This window comes from Leiobunum rupestre, chromosome 2 (assembly GCF_980474605.1).
Source record: "Leiobunum rupestre chromosome 2, qqLeiRupe1.1.hap1, whole genome shotgun sequence".
Classification (NCBI taxonomy): Eukaryota; Metazoa; Arthropoda; class Arachnida; order Opiliones; family Sclerosomatidae; genus Leiobunum; species Leiobunum rupestre.
The window spans coordinates 34,112,944-34,139,865 of record NC_143385.1 but is presented as its reverse complement, the minus strand read 5'-3'; the positions used below and the strand labels follow the sequence as shown (position 1 = coordinate 34,139,865).

The 26,922-nt window shown below is 35.5% G+C and overlaps 5 non-coding genes across 5 annotated transcripts; 1 reads left to right on the top strand and 4 right to left on the bottom strand.

Moving 5' to 3' along the window:
* Positions 1–18,576: 18,576 nt before the first annotated feature.
* Positions 18,577–18,649, bottom strand: TRNAT-GGU (transfer RNA threonine (anticodon GGU)). The gene has a single exon. It is a non-coding gene; the product is annotated as a tRNA-Thr (tRNA).
* A 613-nt stretch (positions 18,650–19,262) lies between these two features.
* Positions 19,263–19,335, bottom strand: TRNAT-GGU (transfer RNA threonine (anticodon GGU)). The gene has a single exon. It is a non-coding gene; the product is annotated as a tRNA-Thr (tRNA).
* Positions 19,336–19,605: 270 nt separating this feature from the next.
* Positions 19,606–19,678, bottom strand: TRNAT-GGU (transfer RNA threonine (anticodon GGU)). The gene has a single exon. It is a non-coding gene; the product is annotated as a tRNA-Thr (tRNA).
* A 1,959-nt stretch (positions 19,679–21,637) lies between these two features.
* Positions 21,638–21,710, bottom strand: TRNAT-GGU (transfer RNA threonine (anticodon GGU)). The gene has a single exon. It is a non-coding gene; the product is annotated as a tRNA-Thr (tRNA).
* Positions 21,711–22,154: 444 nt separating this feature from the next.
* TRNAT-GGU (transfer RNA threonine (anticodon GGU)) lies at positions 22,155–22,227 on the top strand. Its single transcript has one exon. It is a non-coding gene; the product is annotated as a tRNA-Thr (tRNA).
* The last annotated feature ends 4,695 nt before the right edge of the window (positions 22,228–26,922 follow it).

Here is a 26,922-nt window from a genome sequence, read left to right as displayed (position 1 = left end):
CTTTATGCTGATTATTTATTTAAATAGTTTTACTATATTAGACTTTCACTTAAGACTTTGGGCCACTTCACATTGGAATTTACACATTGGATTTTACGCTTAATACAACGTCATGTTCCTAGAAAGGAAGCCATTGCCACCATAGCGTTGGCGTTAATTTCTGCAGTTGTATTTATATTAGTGTATTTGTTCAAAAGTGTAAAAAGTGAAAAGAAAAGGGGCTCCGAAATATCCAGCATGGAAACCCTGCCCTTCTTGGGGCACTTGCATTACTTCTTCAACCCAGCGAGAGAAGGCGCTGCTAAAATGAGAAGTAAGTACAATTGCTTTTAAAATAATTGAGAGCCCGAATGCGTCAAACGAGCACGAAAAAAAATCACGGTATACAAGTCAATTGTTACTCTGCGAGTGATAAAAGGGTTTGGGTTGTGTGAAATTTCATAGAATGAGACTAACGAAATGTTGGTTTACTAAAACGATGTCAACGGTATCAAGAAAGAAAGTTCCATTTACTTAATAGTTTACTTTTCCAACAAAGGGTTCAAATTAATATAAATATTTAAATAAATATATAAAATTAAAAGCATTATCGATATGTTAGACAAAGTTAATTTAGTTGAAAACAATTGGCGGTTTAAGGAAGAAGATAACAACAAAGCATGTATTTGCTAACAGTGGCGGATTACCCAATGAGGCCCAGCAAAAACATTTTTACATGAAGGACATTTAAAATTTGAGCTTGGGGCTTCAAGGTCCGCCACTGCCTCATAACTTTGTTAAATAAAAGTTAATTTAATTAAAATGTATCAAGTAATTTTACACAGTTACACTTAACGAAACCGGTGTGACCATCTCATACTTTTCTAGATTAAATAAAATAATTTAGTTTTAACAATACATCATTAAAGTTGCGATACCCTATTGTTCACGGTGTTAAAATTGAGAGATCAATTTTAGTTTTGCAAAGCAATTCGAATAAACTATTTTTTTAAACGCAGATTAAACTGATAACAAAAATATGCTTTTTCTCCCATGTCTGATTGCAATCATTAATTATTAAAGTTATAATTAAATAACTTGAAACAGCTATGATGCACGTTTTGACTGCAATGGGAAAATTATTCAAGGATGAAGAAATGTTTTACATAAAGATGGCTCATAAGAAGATGCTAGTTCTTACCACAGCCGAAGTTTGTACTTCTGCATTTTGCTTTTCACTTTTTATTTCCGACACCCATGACACCCATAGAATATATTGTTACAACACCAAATTTTCAACAATCAAATATAAATTGTTTCCACTAAAAAGAGAGACAGAGTTAGTAATTTAAAAACTTTTTTAGGAATTTTATATTTTCAGATAGTTTAGCTAGCACAGCGAGTCATAAGATGATACAAAACTCTCTGAGCTTGAACCATGTCCTGAATGTCTTTCAAGAACTATATTAGGAACCGTTGGATTTAGACTCCGTTTCAGTAAGAAAGGTGTGCGCCGACGTATTTTATGTCCACGTGGTTCTGAACCAAAGGTAACTTTTCAAAAGGAAGCTAAGAAAAATAATCATATCAAAAGTCATAAATAAAAATGTGCAAGAGATCACGCTAAGGTGTTAATAATCTAGAAAGAGCTTGTGCTACGGTTTCGACATTAAAATTCGGTAGTCCTTGAACCATGTCTTTCATGTCATTCAAATTGTATCTTGAAAACCGTTGGGTTTCAAAGGCCGGTTCCAATTCGAATAGTGTGCACCATCAGTTTTTAGGTCCAAAATGATTTCAATGAACCTATAATTTGAGCTAATTGATATACATTTTAATGATGCTGAGTAGTCATTGGGGTGGTGGAGTGGTTAGTATTTTCGCCTCGCAGCAAGAGGAGCCGGGTTCGATCCCAGTTTGTGGAACTGGGTGAAAACTCGGAACAACTCCTTCTGCGTTGAGTTTGCTAGTTTTCTCCCCGCTGGTTTAAGGGGAGGAAATTCCAGCTCTTCGGTTTCCCCTTCCATAAAAACGTTTTGAGGTTAACGGTAATAGTAAGTTTAGGGAGCTAATGTCTCGCGTGGCATGAAGGGGGCTTGCCACCACCCTCGTACGCATTGTAACCCAGCCACCTGACATAATTGCTTTTAAGTCCACCTGCACCGTCTCCTATCTATCTGATCGCTTCACTGCTTGACTCTGAGACAAAAATTTTTTTTCCGAAACGGCGCAGTGCGCATGCTCGAGTAAAATTTATTTGGTGACGTAGCCGATGCTAATCGTGCGCCTGAAACTCTCGGATTGTAAGCTTTGCTTACGTTCGGAAGTGGATTTTAATTTCAGTAAATATTTAGATTATTTTATTACGACGATGGGGTATTGTTCTGCCTTTAGTTGTAAAACGTTGAGTGCTTCTCCGGGAATAGTTTCTTTCGTTTTCCTTTTCAATATCAATCTTTATTACAGTTATGGACTTCAAAAATTAAATGTTAAAATTTCACTCCTACGCAGGCTACACGGATCTGTCCTTTGCATTTCGAACGTGAATGTTTTGAGTTAGATGGAGATCTTAATTTTTTAGAAACAATTGGCTATGCAGTAAAAAGAAATTCGAAATTAAAGAAAACGTAGTACCTACATTTTTTATTAATATGATAATAAGCCTGTAAGTACTGTGGCTAAACCTAGATCAGCTTTTTTGAAAAGGAGAAGAAGAGAGGTCAGATTATAAACACCTAGTTTCATATAATGTTTGACAAATTTTTATGTCTGACGTTATCCCATTATTTTTAGATTGTCCAAAATTTAATTGCCGAACAGTCAACTTCAAAGGATAACGATTTAATTGATAATAGGGTCATTCCACGTCAAGTCGACAACTCATGCAACCATGGGTCGGCCGAATCAAATGAAATTTAAACCGCCTAAACTAGGGACAAACCCATGGGGAAATTGAAATTTTCAGTTAAATTGATGCCGCGGTTGCGTAACTAGAGCCTTTCAAAAATAAGTCACTTTTTCAAAGTCTTGAAAAGTTCATTTTCGCACCCTCAAACATTTTAAATAATAAATTGAAGAATATTTCGATGATTACTATGAAACTCTCGATTTTAGGGTAACATATATCGCTGATTTCGAAAAAATTGATTATTATTTTCTTTATATTACCGTTTTATTATACCAAGTTAAAACTTCGTGATTTTTATTCAACGGGGGGTCATTTTCGACGGCCAATTTCGTGATGAGGGCAAATTTCGATTTTGGATTGTAGACATTCATAAAAATGCTTTTAACATAAGCTTTAATTTGATGTACAACACTTATTGTCTTCACTATTTCTAATAGGCGAAATATTAGGTCAAAGTCAGTAATAAATTCTCGAAATTTTAAAAAAGATTTTATTTTAAAAAATTAAAAAGATAACACTCGATTTGACTAGTGCTTCCAACCGATTCCCAGATATCAGTTACGATATCTGATCTGATATTACATTATATTACAATGTAATATAATGTAATATCAGATCACATGCGATGTAATGCGATGCAATGTAGTGCCATGCGATGTAATGTAATGTAATGCGATGCAATATAACGTAATTTTATGCGATGTAATGTAATGTACAATGATGTATTATAATGTAATAATTACATTATAATACATCATTGTACATTACAATCAATATCGGTATAAAATGATTTCGATTCAGCTGAATCATTTACTTAAACTGCAAGGTTCGCGCTGAATCGAAATCATTTTATACCGAAAAATTACGACCAGGGTATATGCATTTAGAAGAGCTAGGATCGTGCCATATTAATTCAAGCAGAGTAAATGTGTATGGATTTAAAGGAGCTATCGAAAGTTGCTACTCGGTGTGGACCTTTAATTGACCTTTAAAATAACCACGCTAACGCGATCTCAGCTTCAGTCAGGCAAATATCCATAGGGTCCTATATTAGTACTAACGATAGCGTATACGTATTAAACACATATGAAGTTAAGTGTTTACTAACATACGTAAATAAACTTTTGAAGTCGTCCATTGGCCTCGTTGAGCGTAATTTTAAAATTTTTGTAATTGATGTTTGCTACATTTTGCTGATTTCCCGGGGCGGCATCGGGGGGAAGGGGGGGACAAATAATGAATATATACCACACGCGATTGTACGTTTTTATTTCTTTACTTTTTTCAATAAAAAAAAATACGGTGTCCCCCCCATAAAATTAGTCTGGAGCCGCCCGTGGCGATCTCTAGTTAACTTCGTGTAAATGTCCATAGCCTTATTCCAACGTGGCGCCAAATTCAGTTTTCGTTAATCGGACTTACGCCTACGCATAAAATTACTAGGGCGAAAATTGAATTCGTCGCGAAACTAACAAAAGTAACCAAGTGGGAACTCGGCTCAACGAAAATGCTACCCAACGTTTATCTCGGGGCGTCGAAATTGCATAGCAGACGATACTACCTTCAATAATCTATTTGGATTTTAACCTGTAACCTTAAGCTCCTCTTACTTTTCAGGGTGTAGCGCGGAGATTTGTTTTCGTCGTCTTAAGATGCCTTCACGCGCTGCTGTGCCATTAGTTAAAATTGTAAAAGTTTAAAAACCAGAACATTATAAAAAAATTTATAAAATTTCCCGACTTTTCAAATTTGTAACTAAAATAAACACTATATTTAAAATTTATATTTTAACGTTAGTTAACACTTGTAAAATAAATTTAAACTATTTTCAATATATAAAACGCCTTCTAATAATTTAATTTTTTAAGTATTTGAGGAACAAGGAGCCCACTTTTAAAAAATCTTTGCCTACACCTAAATATTTTCTGGCGTCGCCCCTGTTCGTTTCTCAAATGAGCACATGAAAATATTTATATTAACCTTCAATTTGTTACATATTTAGAATTTAACAAAAATATTACTTCTAGGAACTATAGATGGTGACAAAACCCGTCAACATTTGTTATTTTAAATGGCTTGGTGAGATGTTTAGATATTTCTCAATTTCTGTAAAAACTTCTTTGGTGAATATCTTTTGAACCAATGCGTCGATTTGAATAATTCCTACACTTTCTAAATATAAATCCACCCCGGAGAACACGAAAAATGACCTGAGATCAAAATTAAAAAAGTTGACACCCCCTCTTTTAGGCCGAAATAGGCCAAATTATAAGTCTATCCAGAAAATGATTTTGGCCAATTTGTAGCTAAACATCTTTTACCGATGTCCGCTTCGACTTGTGCAACTATACAAGAAATGACGGGCGAAAATATTCGAAATCTCCCACGGGCAAATACTTTTTGAACAGAGTGTACTTGGAAGTAGAACAAAGCCTCTTTCAGGCAATGAAAAATCTCTTACGAGCAATGCTACAGAAATAGAAAAGCATTATGAAAGTAGGCAAAAAATCACCAAGATCGGGCTGAAAATCTGCTTCAAAAGCAGAGGGTTAGAACGCGAGTATCTGAAGATGGAGGGATTTATTGAAGAATCTACAAAACATATGAACGTTTTCGATAGTATGATACGGCCATTATTCAGTCTTTCAGCCACAAGATCCTAATTTACATCTCGATACAGAGATGCATAGCACTACTAGACCATAGCGCCGAACCAATTTTCAACGATAATAAGTGGCGCACCTATTTGCGGAAAATAATCAGCGGTGTTAAAAAAAATCGACGGTGGTGGCGCCTAAGGGGAAAAACTGCCACCCCCACCTCAGAAATAGCGCCAGCCTTTTAATAGACCGCTAGAACTTAAACTGTTAAACACATTTTAAAAAAATACGTGTTTCATAGAATGTAAAGTAAATATTAACCACTTTTTTCCAAGAAAGAGGTAATTTTGGTTACATACTCTCATATCGAACTTATTTAATCATAAGTGTGCCAGAAAGAACATTTTCACAATGAGACCTTGTTGCAAGGATATGACATAATTGACGTCAGTTCCCAATCGATGACGGTTTTATCGTCCTTAAAAGTAGTTCTGGCGGCGAGGGAAGGAAGTTAAAAACAGTTTTACGCGAAGTTAGTGCTGTATTTTCGTTGGTGGCTGTGAAACAAGGTCACATTTCAATTTTTAATACAGAGATGTTAAATAGAGGCACACTTATGAGTAACTATGTCGCATATGATACTATTGAACTAAAACATTAAAGCTAGTTATAACAATACTGCGTTTATTTACTTTTAAGAAACGTTTACTGGGAGCCGAAACTATCGTACAGACAACCAACGAGCCAGCCCTCTACCGCAGAAATTTCATCCCCCCAAAACCGGGTTTTTCAACACCCTCCCCGTTTCTGTACTTATTACAATATACGAGGGGAGGCAATTCCAAAGCCGTTTTCGTTTCTCTCTCTCCGATCCCAGCTGTCTGCTGCAGAAAATCTTGGTGCCCGCGGTGCAGTGGTTCCAGATCTTTTGGAAATTATTAATTATTTCCAATTTTATAACGCGAGTACGGTGCACCCAACAGCCTAGAAATCGTAGCACTACGAAAAAAAATCTATGTAGTTAGAATTTAGATCTCAAACCGCATTTATTATATTTTTATAATGGAAATTAATTCAGCGGCAAAATAAAAATGTTTCGGCGGCGGCGTTTCGGCGTTATCCAAATAATCGGCGGCGGCGTTCGATCGGTGGCGCTATCCTCTAAGCACTACCAATGAAACTTCAAGACAGACCCATGAGATTGAATGATAGCAGAAGTTGTATGCCCATCTCAAATCCTTTAATTCCAGATGCTGCATCCAAACAAAATTCCGATTCAGGGGTAAACCAATACAAACATCTTCCACATTGCTATGCCATTAAATGAAGTGATCTAAACGGCCTAATATCAAAGGTGAATATTTGATAGGAAACGGTTTTATCAATTTGAAAATTATAAATTTAATAAGCGTAAATATCTTTGACATCAGGCGAAACCTTGTTTCGACACTGATACTTTCGCACAGTTGGAACTTGAGCGCTTCAAGATGAGAGTGCCGATCCAATTTCCAAGTCGGGTGCGAACTTAAGCAACAATCAAGAGAGCGATCAGGAGCTGAGCGGCACTTCAACCAAAATGCCCATCACTGGCTTCGAGGTTTCCACAGAATTGCGCATGCGAAGGTTATGTGTCAATAAGGCATAGATCGAATTTACTCTGATTACAATTTTAGAGAAGAGTTAGATAGGAACTCATGTTTACCGTGTGGCTAAACCATATTCTGTTTCAATAAGAATCCCGTTGTATTTGCAAATACTGTTAGCCAGTCGAGAAGAAATAGAAAAATCGGATTTCTATAATCCACACCACTGCCACCCTATCCTTCAGATAGTTAACATACGTCTCGTATATGTTTTTTGGACACTTGAAGTTCCTTAAACCGTGTAAGATTCCCGAAATCCACACATTGTCAAAAGCACCCTCTATATCTAAAGATATCAGACTGGTGTTACAATTATTTGCCTTGATATCCCTGATGCGGTTCACAATATTGGTAAAACAGTGAGTCGTGGCCCGACTATGTCTAAACCCATATTGTTTTGCAATTTGTTGCTGTGTAGAAAGTAATAAAACCCTCTTGACATCAGCTTATCCAGCACCTACTCTACTACAGAAAGTAGCGAGAATGGCCTGCAGGCCTTAGCCTTAGCCTGTCTCTGCCATCTTTATACAGAAAGACAACTAAGCAACCTTGCAAAGCTTTGGGAAGTATCCCATGCTGAGGAAAGCGTTGAAAAGCCTGACAAACAACGCTGGGCAAGCTAAGAAAACGATCTTGAAAAGCTCGATGGTAATACCATCCTAACCTTGCCCTTTTTAAAATAGTTGATGGTCTCCAAAACCTCATCACTAGTAAACGGTTCATCGTTCTGACTCATGAAGACTTCGTTCAATGACTCTCTTATTGTCGTGTGTGCCTCCTCATCATCATCCAAGGAGTCCTCTTTAAAAAGAGTTTTTAACAGAGTAGACCACGTCTCCTTAATACCTGTAGTTAACGAACCTTCAGGTTTTTTGATGACATTTAATGCATTCGTGCACTTGACTTTCTAAGTGGCCAACTTATAAGGTAGGGAGTAAGGATCCTCCCATGAAACATTTGTGCAGAAGTCCTGCCAAAACTTAAGCTTCGAGTCAGCTATAAGTGCTTTACAGGTTTTCGACCTAAAGCGCCTCCCGGGCTGCTTGGTCGTTGGTTCTCTGGAACCTCCTCCTGAGCAATCGTAACTCCTTCCTCTTGTCACTGACAATGTGAGTTCGCTCGTCCACCAGGGAGTGGACTTGTTTCCCTTGCTTCCACACAACTTTGAGCATTCTTTCGAACGTCCAATAATGAGATTATTAATCTCAACTGCACATTCCTAGACCTCAACCTCATTGTCGAACGAAGAATCCAGCAACCTCTCCAAGTCAGACCTGATATAGTCTTGCAACCTCTCAAGACCAATATCGAATCATTATCCAGGACAAGATCACAAGAAAATATACTTGTGATCACTGCAGCACTCCCCGTTGCTAACACGCCATTCAATTACTTTACTCGCAATTGCCATAATAGAGACCGTGAGATCCACCCATCTCTCACCATTTACGGTCCAAAACGTCGGGCCACTACCCGGAACGTTCTCGACGTTCAAATCAAACGAGTTTAAAAAGTCGATTAACAACGTCCCCCTCTCATCGTTGTGCTTTGATTCCCAAAGCGCATGATGGGCGTTAAAGTCACCACACAAGATAACCTTTTTTCCATTCTGCACTCTTAATTGATTCAATGCCATTTGTATATAAATTGAGAACAGGCACAAGCTTAGATTCCCCAAGATCACATCTACCACCACCATGTAAGAGTCTTCGTAGAGAACAATCACTTGTGCCTGAGGGTTGAAGACAGCTACCTTTGGATTGTCTTGGGAACAGACAATCCTTGTTGCCATGTGTATGACACTTACCCGATCGTTAATTGCATATGGTTCCAATGCCTATAAAGCCGTGCTGGCAACACTGTCTTAGCGCAGAGGTTGCAGTTTGGCCCTTGCCTAAGTTGATCTGCAGACAACTAAGGTTCCTACTCCCATCCTCCATAGTTGGTTCTACTCTTTTGAAACTCTTATACACTGGACACTGGTGATCCAGAGCCGATTGCGCAGTGTTGTTTGTTTTTTTTTCCTATTACTCAGGTCACAGTTTATGCAAGTCTTAAGATCACTCTTACAATCCTTGTAGCTGTGATCCTCAATGCACCCACCTTCTATATGTCCAGTCTTCATGCACTTAAAGCATCTTGGAAGATACACATACTCTCTGCGTATCCACCAAGAGACGCTCAAAATTGATCATAAGGAGGTTTATACGGAAGGGCCGCTAAACTTACTGTTTGTTTCCCCCATACATTTCGCCCAAGGCCGCGATACTTCTGAAGGCACCAGTTAGTGCACACCTTGACAAGATAGGGGCTTGGATTCATAATTAAATGAGGTTTGCTCGACAGCTGTTAAGGTCTGATCGGTTACCAATTTTAAACGCTCAGAATAGCGAAATCTATTTCTAACTTAGTTGCAGCGTTGCCAATCGTACTATAATTATAGTACATTTCGATAATATTACCTTTCGATTTTCTCCAAACTATAACTTCAATTGCGAACTGTTCAGTACGCTTTTTCCGAAAATTTTACTTTATTTCATTTATTTTTGCGATAATTAAAGAAATATTAGAAAGTCCGTTAATTTTTAGGCTTCGATACAATAATTTCAGTTAGTTGTCTAAAATTGAGACATGATCTTTTTAAAATTTGTCCAGTGAAGTTGTCAATAGGCACTTAAATAAATCATCATCCATGGAAATCGACAAGAAGTAATATTTCCGAGAGCTAGGACCAGCAAGGTATTGTTTTAATAGTGCTTGTGGAAATAATGAAAGCTTTTCACCTGTAAACAAAACGTCGTGTTTTTGCCAAGCCGTAATATGTCAAAAAAGCTACCTGGTTAAAAATAAAGTCATAGGGAACGCTTTTTGCTGTCGTAAAAGTAAAAATTTCAATCATTTTGACAAGCACTATGTAAACAGTGATGTCCAAGTCCTGGCTCTCGGAAATATTACTTCTGGGCGATTTCCTTGGAGGATATTCCTAATCACACTTCAGTTTGAACCACATAATTGTTCACACGTGATTTAAAATTTCCGCAATAATCTTAAACAAAGCTTACAATTGTTAGTGAAAGCCCGATTCCGGACCCTTTGACTTTCTCGGCCTGACTGTTTTCGTCGATCTTGGTCTCTTTTGATATTCAATAGGTCGCCAAAACGTTTCGACTGGAGCTCAGCTTTTTTACTATTTCCAGCGCTTTTGCACTTCTTTTTTCCATGATGAAGCTATTTAATTGCTATTCTAAACGTTTCGGACACTGTAAGTACCGACTAGCTACTTTCATTAGTCACACTCAGCTATCGAAAGCATTAATTAAATCATAAACGTAGCCATTTTGACAAATGGTAGTTTAAAATTTTAATGTTAAGGTCACGATAATTGCCTTAATTGATCACCTAGGTGTATTGCATATTTCAATTCAGACACGACGCCATCTGAAAATGGAAGATACGAATTAACGCTCATCAAAAACATCGATGCCAACATTTTGTTTCTGTACGATTTTGCCCGATTTGATTTGATGTCACGATGGACATCCGATGTCTTGACGTCATACGAGTCGGTGTTTATAGATTATCTGGTGGAGAAGTTAAAATTATAGAACTGTTGTTATATTCAACAATTCAACTGGTTTGGTCAAAGGCCTATCATTTAACTGAAATGTATCAGCTACTGAAATGGTCGTTTTCGCTTTTTAATTAAAGAACTGATCGTTGCAACTGTTAATAATATTGTCGTCAACAATTTCGTCATATTCCAACTCTTTAATTATTGAAAATCAATTTTTTTGCTTCCTCCGATTTTTGGGCCCCGTAACATTTTAAGCCTACATTTTTAAAAACAGCGCTGACTTGAAATAACACCGATCAGTAACTGCATAAATCTTTATGACGACAAGCGCTCATCAATGAAACATCATTTGAAAACTGATTTTCCCCACATTTGCGGTACCGAATGTACCCCAGAGATAATACAAGCGGTAACTTGTAAAAAAATTAAGATTAAACTTTACGTTCGCGAATGAAATCTTCGTGATAATTAATTTTGTGATTTTCAGTTCGTAAATTTTAAATTACCAGATATCATTTTAAATTACCAGATATAATTTTAAATTACCAGATATCAATTTAAATAAAAAAGATATACGAATATTAAAGAAACTCTATAATCACAGTTTTGGGTTTTGGTAAATAATTAAGCATTATCGAAGCAATTTCGGAGACCGTACGAAAATGGGATGAAGGCGAAAGTGGGAATGTTGTCCATTTCGAACCTTTCGGGATTGAACAAGGCGGGGTTTTCAAAGTGCCGTTCGTTTCTCTGAATACTAGTGGTGAGCCCTTCCTGCCACGCGAGTCAACAGCTCCCTGTAATTATTATTACGGATTTTCTCTAGTAGTCCAAATCATTTTCTTAGCGTTCAGTACCTTTCGCTATCGATGTCTCAACATTTATAATATTTATGTACATAGGGGCGGTAATTAAAATTATTCAGAGTTGCAGACAAGTCTTCCATGGTACTTATTAATAATAGCCCAAATAAATAGCAAGATAAATACTTTAAAAGACAAGACATTTTTCGGTTGAAGAATGGTACTGATGAGGATATCTGGAGAGACATGCACAGTCGTGGACACTATATTCACATAATTTACAACCCGCTCCACGATATAAGTAATATACATTTTTTAAAGCAAATAAGTAACATTTCGTGCCCACGACCGGTCCAAATTCTTCTTCTCTCATCTTGAAATATAATTAATCATCATCTTCATCAGCCCCTCTCTGGGCCGCTACCCAGGCTGAAAGGAAGAAGCGCGAAAAGTACTCGGCCTAGAGAATCGTTTCGTGTTTAAGGCTGTAGCAAATGAGACTCTCGGGTTGTTCGGGCGCGAAGGTTTGTCCTTGGTCCATGCCATAGGCCAAAAGATTCGGTATGTAACGGGAGAACTGCGTTCGCCAGAATAACTGCTGCAACGCATCGTGATCGTGGTCCTACGAGATAATGCAGCTTCGATGCTGAACACTTTTCCGCCAGGTTCTTCCTTAGAGGAATGCCTATTCATCTTATAAATTGTTGTAAATATTTCTTCATAGTTGTATATTCTTTTTGTAAATAAATCACATTAATCAATAAAAAGTGGAACTAAAGTGGTGAATATTTATTTAAATGGCATTGTGCTTAGTTATTACAACAATTATAATTACAACTATCCCGAAGAAATAATAATTCCCGAAGAAATCGTTGAAGAGTTTTAGATTTTAAGAAAGCAATATCCATCCAAAGAATACTAGCATTTTTTCAGACTTTTCTGATGGTGCGCGATCATGGGAGGGAACTTTCCCCGCCAAATTTTATAGAATTGGCAAACCTTCTCCATTGAAATCCCTTTACCGAACACCGTATTGTAAAAAATTTCTTAGTTTTTCAATTATTTCAATCGAACACTGAAAATATGAAGAATTATTAATAATTAATATTAATTTTCTTGCCTTCTTTATTTCAAGTAAGCTTAAATTTTTGTTGACATAACATTTTTAATGCCGTATTATAAAACTTTACCTGAACTAACAGCCGTTAAATATAAAAAACCCACTCACACTTAGATCTTGCTTATTTTTGTTTTTTCTTAATTGGATATTTTTGGGTTTTAATTAGAAACAATATTGGTACATTGCATAAAATTAGAATGTGAAATTTTATTAAAGGTTTGAACTTACTAATTTGCATTTCCGATTTGAAGTGTTTCGCGATTTGTCGAATGCCTGAAATGTCACACAATACAATTCTATTAACCTCGGCCCAAGTAAAATGTCTGGAAAGTGATGGCCAGGAAAATAATAATAAACATGGCACTTTGTTTGATGGCAAATTAACTACGGTCAATGATTGGCCCCCTTAACTAAGGTATTACTTAAACCATGCGTGATTTAGTTATTACTTTCACTGCAGTGTTAAAAAAGAAAATCAATTCATACACGCAGACTGTCGTTAAATGGGTTTTCTGAATTTTCCCCAAGAAAATCACATCCGGACTCTTCTTAAGGACTAACTACCAAAAGCTTTGGATGAGGAAAGGTTACTGTACTTACTGCGAAAATAATGGCCAAGATGTCATACATTTCTTCTTCAAATCTGTTCCAATATTTGGATTTTCCCGGAAATTTCTGTATTACTTCTAAAACGCTCAAGTAATCAATTTCACCTTCTATTCTGGCCTTTACTTTTACATAAACTCTGTTAAATTATTAAAAGAAATACAGAATCTTAAATAATATGATTTTAACTCTTAAGATCTCATACTGTTGATCATTACAAGATGAACAAAATCAGACGATTATAATATAACTTATAACTATATCATATACTGATAATTTTATTGGTTAAAATCGGTACTTTCACTGCTTACTTTAACGTTTTCATAAAAAAAATTGAAACCAAATATAGTGCAGCCTAAATATCATTTAGTCGCTTTAAAAAGTATAACATTATGATAATAAAACAGTTGATAATTGATATCCAGGGAAACGCTACATTTTACAATGTAAGGCAGAGTTATTTTTCGCCGTGAATTTGTGTATGATTCTAAACTTTGCGCAGTAAAATTGTGCCATAGGTAACTTGCGACCATTTTAAATCCTAGATTCAATGATCCACGTTGGAAGCGAAGCTAACTACTGTCATATGTAAACACCCAGTTCCCCTGAAACAAAATTGTGATTTAGAGTCCACATTCTGGCGTTGATTCCGGCTTACAAAGGATTTCAGAGAATGGTCGCCGAGTTTCAAGTCAAACCATTTATGCCTTTCTTTTAGTGTTTTCGTTAAACAAATATTATCTTTAACAACGGCAGGAAACGTTTATTGAGGTATACAACAGCTATGTCCAATAGTGTTCCATAAAGCGAGCTATCATTATTCTCTTATAGACTTTTATTGGAAATGTTTTACCTCTTTTTAACCTAGAACCATATCAAATGGAAACCTTGGAATTATAGCTTGGATTATATACATATTTGAAATATTTAAATGGGAGAAACGTACAATATCTGATTCTCAATTAACAGTTCGTCGGAGCTTATATTACGAGTGACGCACGCGTCATTGATGTTAGAGTAACCAGGGCTCCCCGCAAAAATAATAAAGGGGCCTCTTTTCAAGGATTTATTTTATTTATGTAAATTTATGGAACCGGATTTACTTTTAATTTTTCGATTATGCTCTACAAGTATTCCATTGTATTATTTTGTGTGACACCTACCGGTAAAAAAATTCCAAAGCCACGGAAAATCGTTCGATGTTTCTTAAATTTAGAAACCGAAGCCTTCTATAACTAACAAATGTACCCTGAAAATGTCAGAACACTAGGATTAACACATTTTGAGAAAAAAATCCCTGATCGAGCAAATTGAGACACCCTGTATTTTTACTAACTGGATAGCCTGGCGGACTTACAACTAGTAGTGTTCTTAATGAAATAAGGTACTTCTAGAGGTCGGAGTTTGGATAACGATAAACCGTTTATTTGGATAATATCCATAAACAAAAATTATCCAACAAATAATCAGTTATTTTTGGCTTTTTCCCATATTAAATCGTTTCTATTCATGGATAATATCCATGGTTAACCGAAATTTTTATATTTAATTGAAATTTTGCCAGTTAATTTATCTGTTACGCCGATCTCTAGGTACTTCATCCGCTTTTCAGGTTAAATTGCTGAAAGGGATAAGGTAAACTCTTACACAATCGGAATGTTTTAAGTACATTTTACATATTATGAAAGGATTCCAAAACACTACCTACTCTGTACATTAACCTCATCGATGTGTTAATTATATCTTGCATATGAAATTAAATATCGAATAAATTTTTTTAAAGATTTTTAGAATCATTAGAACAAGTACTAAATCCTCCCGAACAGAAATCACGAATAATATTTAAATTATCCTGTACATTAACTATAATCAAACTTATTTGTTAATTCTGGTTATACGTTGTTTCGAGTGTCACACTTATTTATAACTTCTGGTCATACGTTGTTTCGAGTGTCATACTTATTTATTACTTCTGGTCATATCTGTCACACTTATTCATATCTTCTGGTCATATAATATTTCGATAAGTGTAACAATTTTAAGCAACATTGGGTCATACATTGTTTTAATAAGTGTCAAACTTATTTTTAATTTATGGGCATATGTTGTTAGAATTTCAAAAAACATTTTTAGTCACACTTATTTGTTAATTCGATCATTCGAGTAACGCATTTATTAGTTACTTCTGGTCATACATTGTTTCGATAGTGTCAAACTTTTTATAACTTCTGGTCATATTTTATAGAATTTTTAAAATCATTCATGTCACACTTATTTATTACTTCTGGCCATATTTTGTTAGAATTTAAAAAAATGGTGTCGCAGTTATTTATTACTTCTGGTCATATTTTGTTAGTATCACACTTATTTAATACTTCTGGTCATATTTGCGGTTTCGGCTGCTACACTTATCTAATTTTAGTTCCCCTGTTACGGTTACTTTTCTATTTTTATTTGTTCAGGTCTAAAACAAAATCAAAACACCTAGTGATAGGCCCGGAGTAATAATAACGCTTTAAACATTTTTATTTAATTATTTTGTAATGTGCTCTAATTCATTTTGGTAACATAGTTTACCTTATCCCATTTATCAAATCAAAGTAAAAACTGGATGAAGTAGCTTATTTCATAGACCAAACAACTAGTTGGATGAGATTCATAATTTGAGACGCTATTTAATTTTTGACAATGAAATATATCTAACCCACAAGCCTAAAACACTTTTCGCGCGTTTTCCCAGGTCATCTCCCTTTTTTTACCGAGAGCGTAGACTCGGGTACAAAATATATATTTCTAGCAAATAATCGCACCATATAGTTAAAAATATTGAAAAAAGATCTAATTCTATTGTGAACATACATCTTGGCAGTATTAAATTTATATTTGCCTAAGAATTAAGGACTGAAATAACTTAATTCATTTAAAATTGGTGGAGACGGAAATTCTTTATTTAAACGAACGGCCTTGACAAGAAAAACGCGTTGATGGCATAGTCCATTTCATCTATGTCAGGGTGGATGGCATAGTCCATTCTATCTATTTCAGGGTGTGTACGCTTCAAAATGTTTATTTATTTATTGACATTTTTACAGTTGGACAGTGTCGAATTAAACCGTTCTTGGGGAATAGGCCCTTAATTTTATGTAGTTACGACAGTGGCGTAACTACGGACCCGTAGCCCCGGCGACCAAGGGGGGCATAACATTTTCACAAACTAGGGTGCCCTTTCCTTTGAAAAATTACTATTTTACGACAATTTCGAAAATTTTACTACTGCTTCATAACAAATAATTTTTTTTTCATAAAGGACGAGTGGCAGGTCACTTCCTTGATTAACGACGCACCCTACAAAGATTATATCCAATTTAACCGTGATTATTTTGCTTAAATTCGATTTAATCACGATTATGTTCATTTAAATCATGTTTAGAATGTTTAAATCTGATTTAATCATGTTTAAATGATTAAATCGGATTTTAATGATTAGATCATGATTTAAAAGATTAGATCATGTTTAGAATGCTTAAATCACGTTTAATCGTGGCTCGAATGTTTACATCTGATTTAATCATGATTGAACGATTAATTATGATTGAAATGTATAAATCTGATTAAAATGATTAAATCCTGAATAAAAAGATTATATCATAATTAGAATAATTAAATGGCGTTTAAATTGTGATTATATTGATTAAATCGTGATAAGATTGATTAAATCGTGATTAGATTTTAAAATCTCGATTAAATTTTTTAATCTTGATCACCCTGATTTAATCACGATTATCTTGATTAAATCATTTTACTATGATTAAGACGCACCCAAAATGGAAGTTACGTGCCCCTCGACAAAGGACCTATTTGATATCTTGCGCCTCCGAGCTACGAATATTTTTGGTTAGGTTAGGACTCAGTGGACCTATATATCTTCGGTTTCATCAGAAAATATTAATTTTAAGTGGTTTTCGGGGTAATTTACGATACCCCAATTTTCGTGGTTTTTATTTTCGCCTAAAAGTCTATATAACGATTCTTAATTGAGGTCCGATTTTCCTTAAAGTTATATTTTTGAATATCTCCGGTTGTGATATAGCCCAATTTGCAATAACGTCGCTTAAATTTAATTGTAAGTCAGGTTTTTTGGACAGCGTATATGGACCCCCGCGCCTTCCAACGTCGTAAATCCTCGTGTTTATTGGTCTTATACGAATATTTACCTCTGGAGTTTTCAAGGTCGTTCCAAATATGACCAGAAAAAACTATTAAGTTTGACACTTTTCGGAGTAGTACACCTGTGTCTACTACTCCGAAAAGTGTCAAACTTAATAGTTTTTTCTACACCTACACGGTGAATGTAATACCCCTCGGAGAGTTAACTATTGGCGGTTGTAGGAAGTAGGTAACAACAAAGCATATAGTTGCTTACAGTGGTGGATTACCGAATAAGGGCCTCGGGCGCTCCTATGGCAACATTGTCTTAAAATCAAAAACACTTTTTCATGAAGGACATTTTAACATTGGGGTCTGGGGCTTCAAAGAAACAGTCCGCCGCTGCCTCATAACTTTGTAAAATAAAAGTTAAATTATTTTAAATGCATAAATTAATTTTATATAGTAAAACAAAGTATCACCGGAGTAATCATCCCATAGTACGTCCGATTAAATGAAATAAATAAGTTTTAACAATACGTCTTTAAATTGCGATGCCTATTGTTTATGGTGGTAAAATCGAAAAGTCAAGGTAAGTGATGCCAAGCAATTCGTATATATTTTTTAAACGCAGATTGAACTGATTACAAAAATATGCAATCATCCATTATTTAAGTAGGGTTAACAGTACTTAAACGAGTATAAATTTTATTTTATTAAAACTATTGCAATTCATAGAGATAATTTTAATTTTATTATTACGCAGGAATTAATATAATTCGAAGTTTTTCATTTTAAATCAAGGAATACTTCTGCGTATTGTTCCATACCAGAGTGACTGAGAAAAATCATATCACCTCGGGTAAGAATCGAACCTACGACCTTTGGGTTACCGTCCCAACGCCACTACCATTGGACTACCGAGGCCATGAATAATCAGGCCTCGGACTTCCAATTTAAGAATGACTGGATCTGGTTCACATTATTGACGGGATATATTTAACCCGTTGTTGACGGTGCCGTAGCATTTAACGTCAACTAATTTATAACAGGAGCTTGATAGCCTGTAGTCATAACTTAGAGATAATTTTAATTTTATTATTACGCAGGAATTAATATAATTCGAAGTTTTTCATTTTAAACCAAGGAATACTTCTGCGTATTGTTCCATACCAGAGTGACTGAGAAAAATCATATCACCTCGGGTAGGAATCGAACCTACGACCTTTGGGTTACCGTCCCAACGCCACTACCATTGGACTACCGAGGCCATGAATAATCAGGCCTCGGACATCCAATTTAAGAATGACTGGATCTGGTTCACATTATTGACGGGATATATTTAACCCGTTGTTGACGGTGCCGTAGCATTTAACGTCAACTAATTTATAACAGGAGCTTGATAGCCTGTAGTCATAACATAGAGATAATTTTAATTTTATTATTACGCAGGAATTAATATAATTCGAAGTTTTTCATTTTAAATCAAGGAATACTTCTGCGTATTGTTCCATACCAGAGTGACTGAGAAAAATCATATCACCTCGGGTAGGAATCGAACCTACGACCTTTGGGTTACCGTCCCAACGCCACTACCATTGGACAACCGAGGCCATGAATAATCAGGCCTCGGACATCCAATTTAAGAATGACTGGATCTGGTTCACATTATTGACGGGATATATTTAACCCGTTGTTGACGGTGCCGTAGCATTTAACGTCAACTAATTTATAACAGGATCTTGATAGCCTGTAGTCATAACATAGAGATAATTTTAATTTTATTATTACGCAGGAATTAATATAATTCGAAGTTTTTCATTTTAAATCAAGGAATACTTCTGCGTATTGTTCCATACCAGAGTGACTGAGAAAAATCATATCACCTCGGGTAGGAATCGAACCTACGACCTTTGGGTTACCGTCCCAACGCCACTACCATTGGACTACCGAGGCCATGAAAAATCAGGCCTCGGACATCCAATTTAAGAATGACTGGATCTGGTTCACATTATTGACGGGATATATTTAACCCGTTGTTGACGGTGCCGTAGCATTTAACGTCAACTAATTTATAACAGGAGCTTGATAGCCTGTAGTCATAACATAGAGATAATTTTAATTTTATTATTACGCAGGAATTAATATAAATCGAAGTTTTTCATTTTAAATCAAGGAATACTTCTGCGTATTGTTCCATACCAGAGTGACTGAGAAAAATCATATCACCTCGGGTAGGAATCGAACCTACGACCTTTGGGTTACCGTCCCAACACCACTACCATTGGACTACCGAGGCCATGAATAATCAGGCCTCGGACATCCAATTTAAGAATGACTCGATCTGGTTCACATTAGTGACGGGATATATTTAACCCGTTGTTGACGGTGCCGTAGCATTTAACGTCAACTAATTTATAACAGGAGCTTGATAGCCTGTAGTCATAACATAGAGATAATTACCTCTCCGAGGGGACAAAGTCCCCTACGAGGGGTTATACAACGACCGTGTCTGTCTGTGGGTGGGTCTGTGGGTGGGTCTGTGGGTGTGTCTGTCTGTCAGGACTGCGAACGCGTTCGCATTTTCGGTGCAAAGTGTAATCACTGCGTACGCAGTTTCTCAAAGGGTTGGCAAAACCACCGTGTGACGGTGAGCGTTAACGGATGCATTTGCGGTTTGGTTTGGATGGTGTTTTTTCGCTCACCGTCGTGACGGTTTGGTGTATTACGGTTTTTGTAATGTTTAGGCGTAGGTTGTGAGTGTTGAATTTGTTGTGTTTGTGTTCTGATGCATGTGCATGTTGAGTCTGTTGTGTTTATATGGGCGTTTTCTCTCCAACTTCTTCTTAATGACTTTGGGACGGACCGAGTGCTGAGTGTAATGCTACCTCTCAACGTCCAATGGCAGGGTTTCCACCAGTTGTACACGGTATTCGTCTTAGTATCAATTTGCGATCGCATCGGGCGGGATTTGAACCCGAGACCTCCTGATTGACAGGCGGACGTTCTACCACAGAACCACCGACACTTGTTACGCCTTATTGAAAATTAGACCTTCAGCTTTATCGGAAGCGTATTTAATAGAGTACGAAATTTTGGTTTAATTGAAATAGAATTGAAATTGAAATTATTGCATCGAAGAAATTCTAATTTAGCGTTTCTCTATTGATTAAAAACAAAAGCGCCACCCAGGTTTCGAACCCAGACCATTCGGCTTGGCAGTCGAGCGCTCTACCACAGAACCACCGATAGCTGCTTAGATTCACTGAAATTAAGACAGGCATCGTAAGCATAATAGGTAATAAAGTCTTTTTTTATTAATGAATTTATGAAGGCCTAATCTGGTATTTTTTAAAGGTTAAATCTTGTTTTAGCGCAGTCAGCCGAGATTAGAGGGTTAAAGGGTAGACCCTGTGGGTGGTCCACTTTCTTAACGACCTATATATAGTTCTGTTAATTCAAAGGAGATAATTTAACGTTAATTGCTTTAAAAGCTGGCGGTTAGTCAAGTGGCTCTCTGTGCTTTGTTGATGGTAAGGTTTTTGCTTCTTGTAAATACATTTGGTGTGGATATTTGGATATCTACGATTTCTAACGCAGTCAATGATTTCTTGGGTGTGCGAGTCATTATATGATATTGGAAATTGGACGGCATTGGTCTTTTTCATGTGGTATGCGTCACAACGTCAACAGGAAGTGAACGAGTCGTCCACTACCAGATATCTACGGTATCTTCATCAAGGGCGAGTGTTGAAATAAAATGAGCGTTAAAGATGCGGCAAGTATTTCGTAAGCGAGTAATTCCAAAAAGCCTCTGTAGATATTTCATTAAAATTTGCTTCGTATTATATTTAACTGATAAACTTGTTCTGTAAAAGGGTTTAATTCAATTGTGCATTGTTATAGTACGTCTAACTTACTGTTGTAACTACTTAACTTATGATATTCTGAATAAATTAAAATTGGTCGTTTCGTCTCAATTATTTTAATTATAATTAAAATTTTATACCGGGCGGGATAGAAATGGGTTAATATTTTTAACAAATAACTCTAAATTGCGGAGATATATCTTTAAGGGTTATCTCGAGAAATTAATACCACTAGGGACAATTCTTCCGAGGAGAGGTATATTTTGGCTTGCCAACTTGTTTTAATTTTATTATTACGCAGGAATTAATATAATTCGAAGTTTTTCATTTTAAATCAAGGAATACTCCTGCGTATTGTTCCATACCAGAGTGACTGAGAAAAATCATATCACCTCGGGTAGGAATCGAACCTACGACCTTTGGGTTACCGTCCCAACGCCACTACCATTGGACTACCGAGGCCATGAATAATCAGGCCTCGGACATCCAATTTAAGAATGACTCGATCTGGTTCACATTATTGACGGGATATATTTAACCCGTTGTTGACGGTGCCGTAGCATTTAACGTCAACTAATTTATAACAGGACCTTGATAGCCTGTAGTCATAACATAGAGATAATTTTAATTTTATAATTACGCAGGAATACCAGTCACTCTGGTATGGAACAATACGCAGAAGTATTCCTTGATTTAAAATGAAAAACTTCGAATTATATTAATTCCTGCGTAATAATAAATTAAAATTATCTCTATGTTATGACTACAGGCTATCAAGCTCCTGTTATAAATTAGTTGACGTTAAATGCTACGGCACCGTCAACAACGGGTTAAATATATCCCGTCAATAATGTGAACCAGATTGAGTCATTCTTAAATTGGATGTCCGAGGCCTGATTATTCATGGCCTCGGTAGTCCAATGGTATTGGCGTTGGGACGGTAACCCAAAGGTCGTAGGTTCGATTCCTACCCGAGGTGATATGATTTTTCTCAGTCACTCTGGTATGGAACAACACGCAGAAGTATTCCTTGATTTAAAATGAAAAACTTCGAATTATTGCAATTCATAGGAGACTCTTACACTTTATTAATGTTCTCAAAAAACCGGTGTTACCAGCTCATAATAAAATTGAAATAACACGACTGATACTTCATGGTTTTAAAAAATTAATGCTTTAATTAAATTGATTCCACTATTCTTAAATCTATAGTATAAGGACACGTCGCGGCTGTCCTGGATAAAGTCATATAAATTGAATTTTGTATCCATGGTTAAAAATTTATAATAAAATTAAAGTAACACGACTGATACTTCATGGTTTTAAAAAATTTTAATTGTTATAAACGTTAAAATTGCGAGCTTTCGGGTACGTGACCCCTTGTCAAGCACTAGGTTTACAATAAACTTATCTCCCTTTTCATTATTAACAATTCATTTTTTACCTCCATTCATTTTTAATTCCCCCCAATTTTTAATACAAATTTTCCCTTTATCTTAATTTAATTTCCCGTCATTTTTTATAGTTCGATTCTCGGGTCAAAATTTTACCATTATCCAAATCCATCGTGTGTCCCTTTGTTTTCCAAACATGATTCGCTATTCCGTTGCTTTTTCCCCCTATTTTTATACATTTTTCATGCTCTTTTTTTCTAATTTTAAATTTCCGTTTTGTTTCTCAAACGTATGATTCATTTTTAATTAATATTGATGCCAATGTTTCTGGTTTTTTACTTTTTAAATTAATATCTATGTTTGTTAGCTGTCTATTTGTTTTTTCAGTTATTCCTTTTTTGTATGGGAGAATCAACATATTTCCAAATTTTTCAATTGTTTTGGGGTAATTTACTAACAAAGTGTGAGTCGAAAATATCATTTATTAATTTTTTAGGGTAACCGCATTTTATTAATTGTCTAAAGTAAATTACGATTCCACACACCCAAATAATATAAAAATAGGCATTATGAAAAGTATAAAAAAGATAAAAAAATTACTTTAGACAATTAATAAAATGCGATTACCCTAAAAAATTTTACCACCATAAACAATAGACATCGCAATTTAAAGACGTATTGTTAAAACTTATTTATTTCATTTAATCGGACTTAGTATGAGATGATTACTCCGGTGATGCTTTGTTTTACTATATAAAATTAATTTATGCATTTAAAATAATTTAACTTTTATTTTACAAAGTTATGAGGCAGCGGCGGACTGTTTCTTTAAAGCCCCAGACCCCAATGTTAAAATGTCCTTCATGAAAAAGTGTTTTTGATTTTAAGACAATGTTGCCATAGGAGCACCCGAGGCCCTTATTGGGTAATTCACCACTGTAAGCAACTATATGCTTTGTTATTACCTACTTCCTACAACCGCCAATAGTTAACTCTCCGAGGGGTATTACAATCACCGTGTAGGTCTGTGTGTGTGTCTGCCTGTCTGTGGGCTGCAAACGCGTTACCTGGGCAAAGTCGTAAACCGTGTTTAAAGTTTAAAGGGAGGCAAAACCACCGTGTCCTGGTGAGCGTTAACGGATAAATTTGCAGTTGGCGCGGGTTTGGTTGTTTTTTCGTTAATGTTCACCGTCGTGACGGTTTCAACTCAGCTTTTCTATTGTTACGTTTATGTTTATTGTGTTATGGCGGTAGTGGGTGATGAGTTCGTTGTGTGTGCGTTTTGTATGTAGGGGTATTCTTTTTCCAACTTCTTCTTATTGACTTTTGGTTCACGGTATTCTTCTTAGTATCAAATTGCAAAAGCATCGAGTGGGATTCGAACCCGAGTCCTCCTGCATGACAGGCAGACGTTCTACCACAGAACCACCGATACATGTTACGCGTCATTGAAACATATAAACTCAGCTTAAGCGGAAGATAATATTTCTAGATTTTAAAGTATACATTTTTTACGTATGAAATTTTAAAGGTCAAATCTTGTGTTAACGCAGTCAGCAGAGATAAGATGGCTAAAGGGTAGACCCGGGGTGGTCCACTTAGTAAGTTTTTTGTAATTTACTAACGGGTTTTCTTATCGACTTAGACATAGTGGTATTAATGCGGTGGTGTTAGTTTGACGGTTATTGACATACTTTTGAATCGTTAAAATACTTTTATTACTTTACTCGTAACTTCGTAATTTATTTTTCGTTTTTTCTTATCGGCTTTATATGTGTGATATATTTCCCTTAATGTGGTTGCTTTGGTTTTATAATTTGAGATATGCGCTGTTGCCTAGACTTCACTATTCAGTTAAAGTTTTTTTGTGTTGGTTATTTACCGGGAATTGTTAACGGTAAGGTGTTTTTGGTTTTTTCTACTACAATATTCATTTCCGTTGGTATATGGATTGACATTTTCTGGATTTCTAAGTATTTGAATTACCTTGTTGCTTGATTGGGTTATTATTATAATTTTTGTTACATATTTCTGTAAATAGAATGTTTATCAGTGAGGGTATTTAGATTCACTTTTTCTTTATTCCTAAATATTTTAATTAACTTGTTACTTGGTGTTGTAATTATTATATATTTTTCTATTGGTTAATTTTCTTGTTTGTTTATAATGTGGGGGATAATTCATATCTTCGATTTTTTATTTGAATTGATTTTTATCGGCTTCGTTCGGTTGCCGCCATGAGCCTACGCAGTTTTTATTAGTGCTTTCACTTATAGTTGTGGTTTTCGCTTAAACTTTGGTTATTCCATATAAATTTGATTGTTTAAGACCTATAATGCAATGGGTTTGGTTTTCTCTGTGTCGTGAGCGTTCTTATAATTTCAGGAAGTCTATGAGTCGTCCACTACCAGATGTGGAATATAGATATTATACGGTATCTTCATCAAGGGCGAGTGTTGAAATAAAATGAGCGTTAAAGATGCGGCAAATATTTGGTAAGCGAGAAAATACAAAAACCCTCCGTAGATATTTATTTCATTAAAATTTGCATCGTATTATATTTAACAAATAAACTTGTACTGTAAATAGAGTTAAATTCAATTGTGCATTGTGTTAGTACGTCTAACTCACTGTTGTAACTACTTAAGATATTATATTCTGAATAAATGAAACTCGGTAGTTTCGGCTCAATTATTTTAATTATAATTTAAATTTTATACCGGGCGGGATTGCGGAGATATATCTTTAAAGGTCATCTCGATAAATTAATACCACTAGGAACGATTCATCCGAGGAGAGGTATATTTTGGCTTGCCAACTTGTTAACTAAACTATTTTAAACCAGGAAATATAAGCTTAATTTTTTATCCGATCGGTACTTTGACTCAAATAACGATGATGTTTTAAATAGATGGAATTCTTTTCTTGACACCGTTGATATCGTTTAAATTAAATAACATTTCGTTTGGCTCATTCTATGAAATTTCAGGCAAATGTCAGCCATTTATCAATACACTCGTAGAATGACAATTGACTTATACCATGAGCTATTATTTTTTTTACCCACGTTTGACACATTCGGGCTCTCAATTATTTTTAAAGCAATTGTACTTACTTGTCATTTTAGCAGCCCCTTCTCTCGCTGGTTTGAAGAAGTAATGCAAGTGTCCCAAGAAGGGCAGGGTTTTCATGCTGGATATTTCGGAGTCCCTTTACTTTCCACTATTTACACTTTTGAACAAATACGCAAATAGAAATACAACTGCAGAAATTAACGCCAACGCTATGGTGGCAATGGCTTCCATTCTAGGAGCACGACGTTGTATTTAGCCTAAAATTCAATGTGAAGTGACCAAAAAGTCAGAAGTGGGAGTCAAAATAATCAGCTGGGCTTAATACCCAATGCACAGTCCCAGGCCTAAGTCACCCAGCGTCTTATAACTGAATGTTGAAATACCTCCAGTTTTAGTGGTCTACTATATAATGAAAGGGAATCGAATATTGAGCAATATTTTTTATAAACATTAATTTTAACGTTTCCAAATAAGTTTTTTTTAAATATTTATATTTTTCCTCAAGTATAACTATCTAAAAGAGAGTTTATTTAGTTTCAGGTACATTTAAATGATAAACGAAGCTTTTATTTCATTGCATTTTTAATAAATTTAAATGGAAAGATGAAGTTATACTGAAATGAAACGCCTTTAACATTTCCTTATTAGACTTTCCTGTTTGCTTAGAATACAACACAGAATGGATCAGTCCTTTTTTCAGTAATAACGGGTAGCGTTCTTTGGGTTGTACTGCGCCAAAAATGTGGAAAGAACTATGGTCCTAAAGTATGCCCATTTCGAGATATGGCTCGTTACATATTATTTGAAATACATGTTATTTTCTTTTTGAAGAAATAATTTAAATTGAAAAATGCATTGGACTAGTCTCATCAAAAGTTACGGATTTTGCATAAGTTTGCTAACTTAGTTGGTTTCTAATAACAAGACGTGCCAAATCAATAGAGACAATATAAACTTGGACGAAAAAAATTATTTTGCGATGCTTTTGGCTTGAGAAACTGTTACTGCCTAATTGCTAGTCTCTGCATTTGCATGTACTACTTCATGAATTTCAAAAAGGTTATTTTTTAAATCTTTAATACTATTGATTCGACTTTCCCAACGAGTGTCGGATAAAGACTTTAGAGTGGTCCGACTTTTGATCTGCAACACCTCCAATCAAACCGTTGATGCAGTAAATAATTTAAAAACCCTTCGAACAATAAC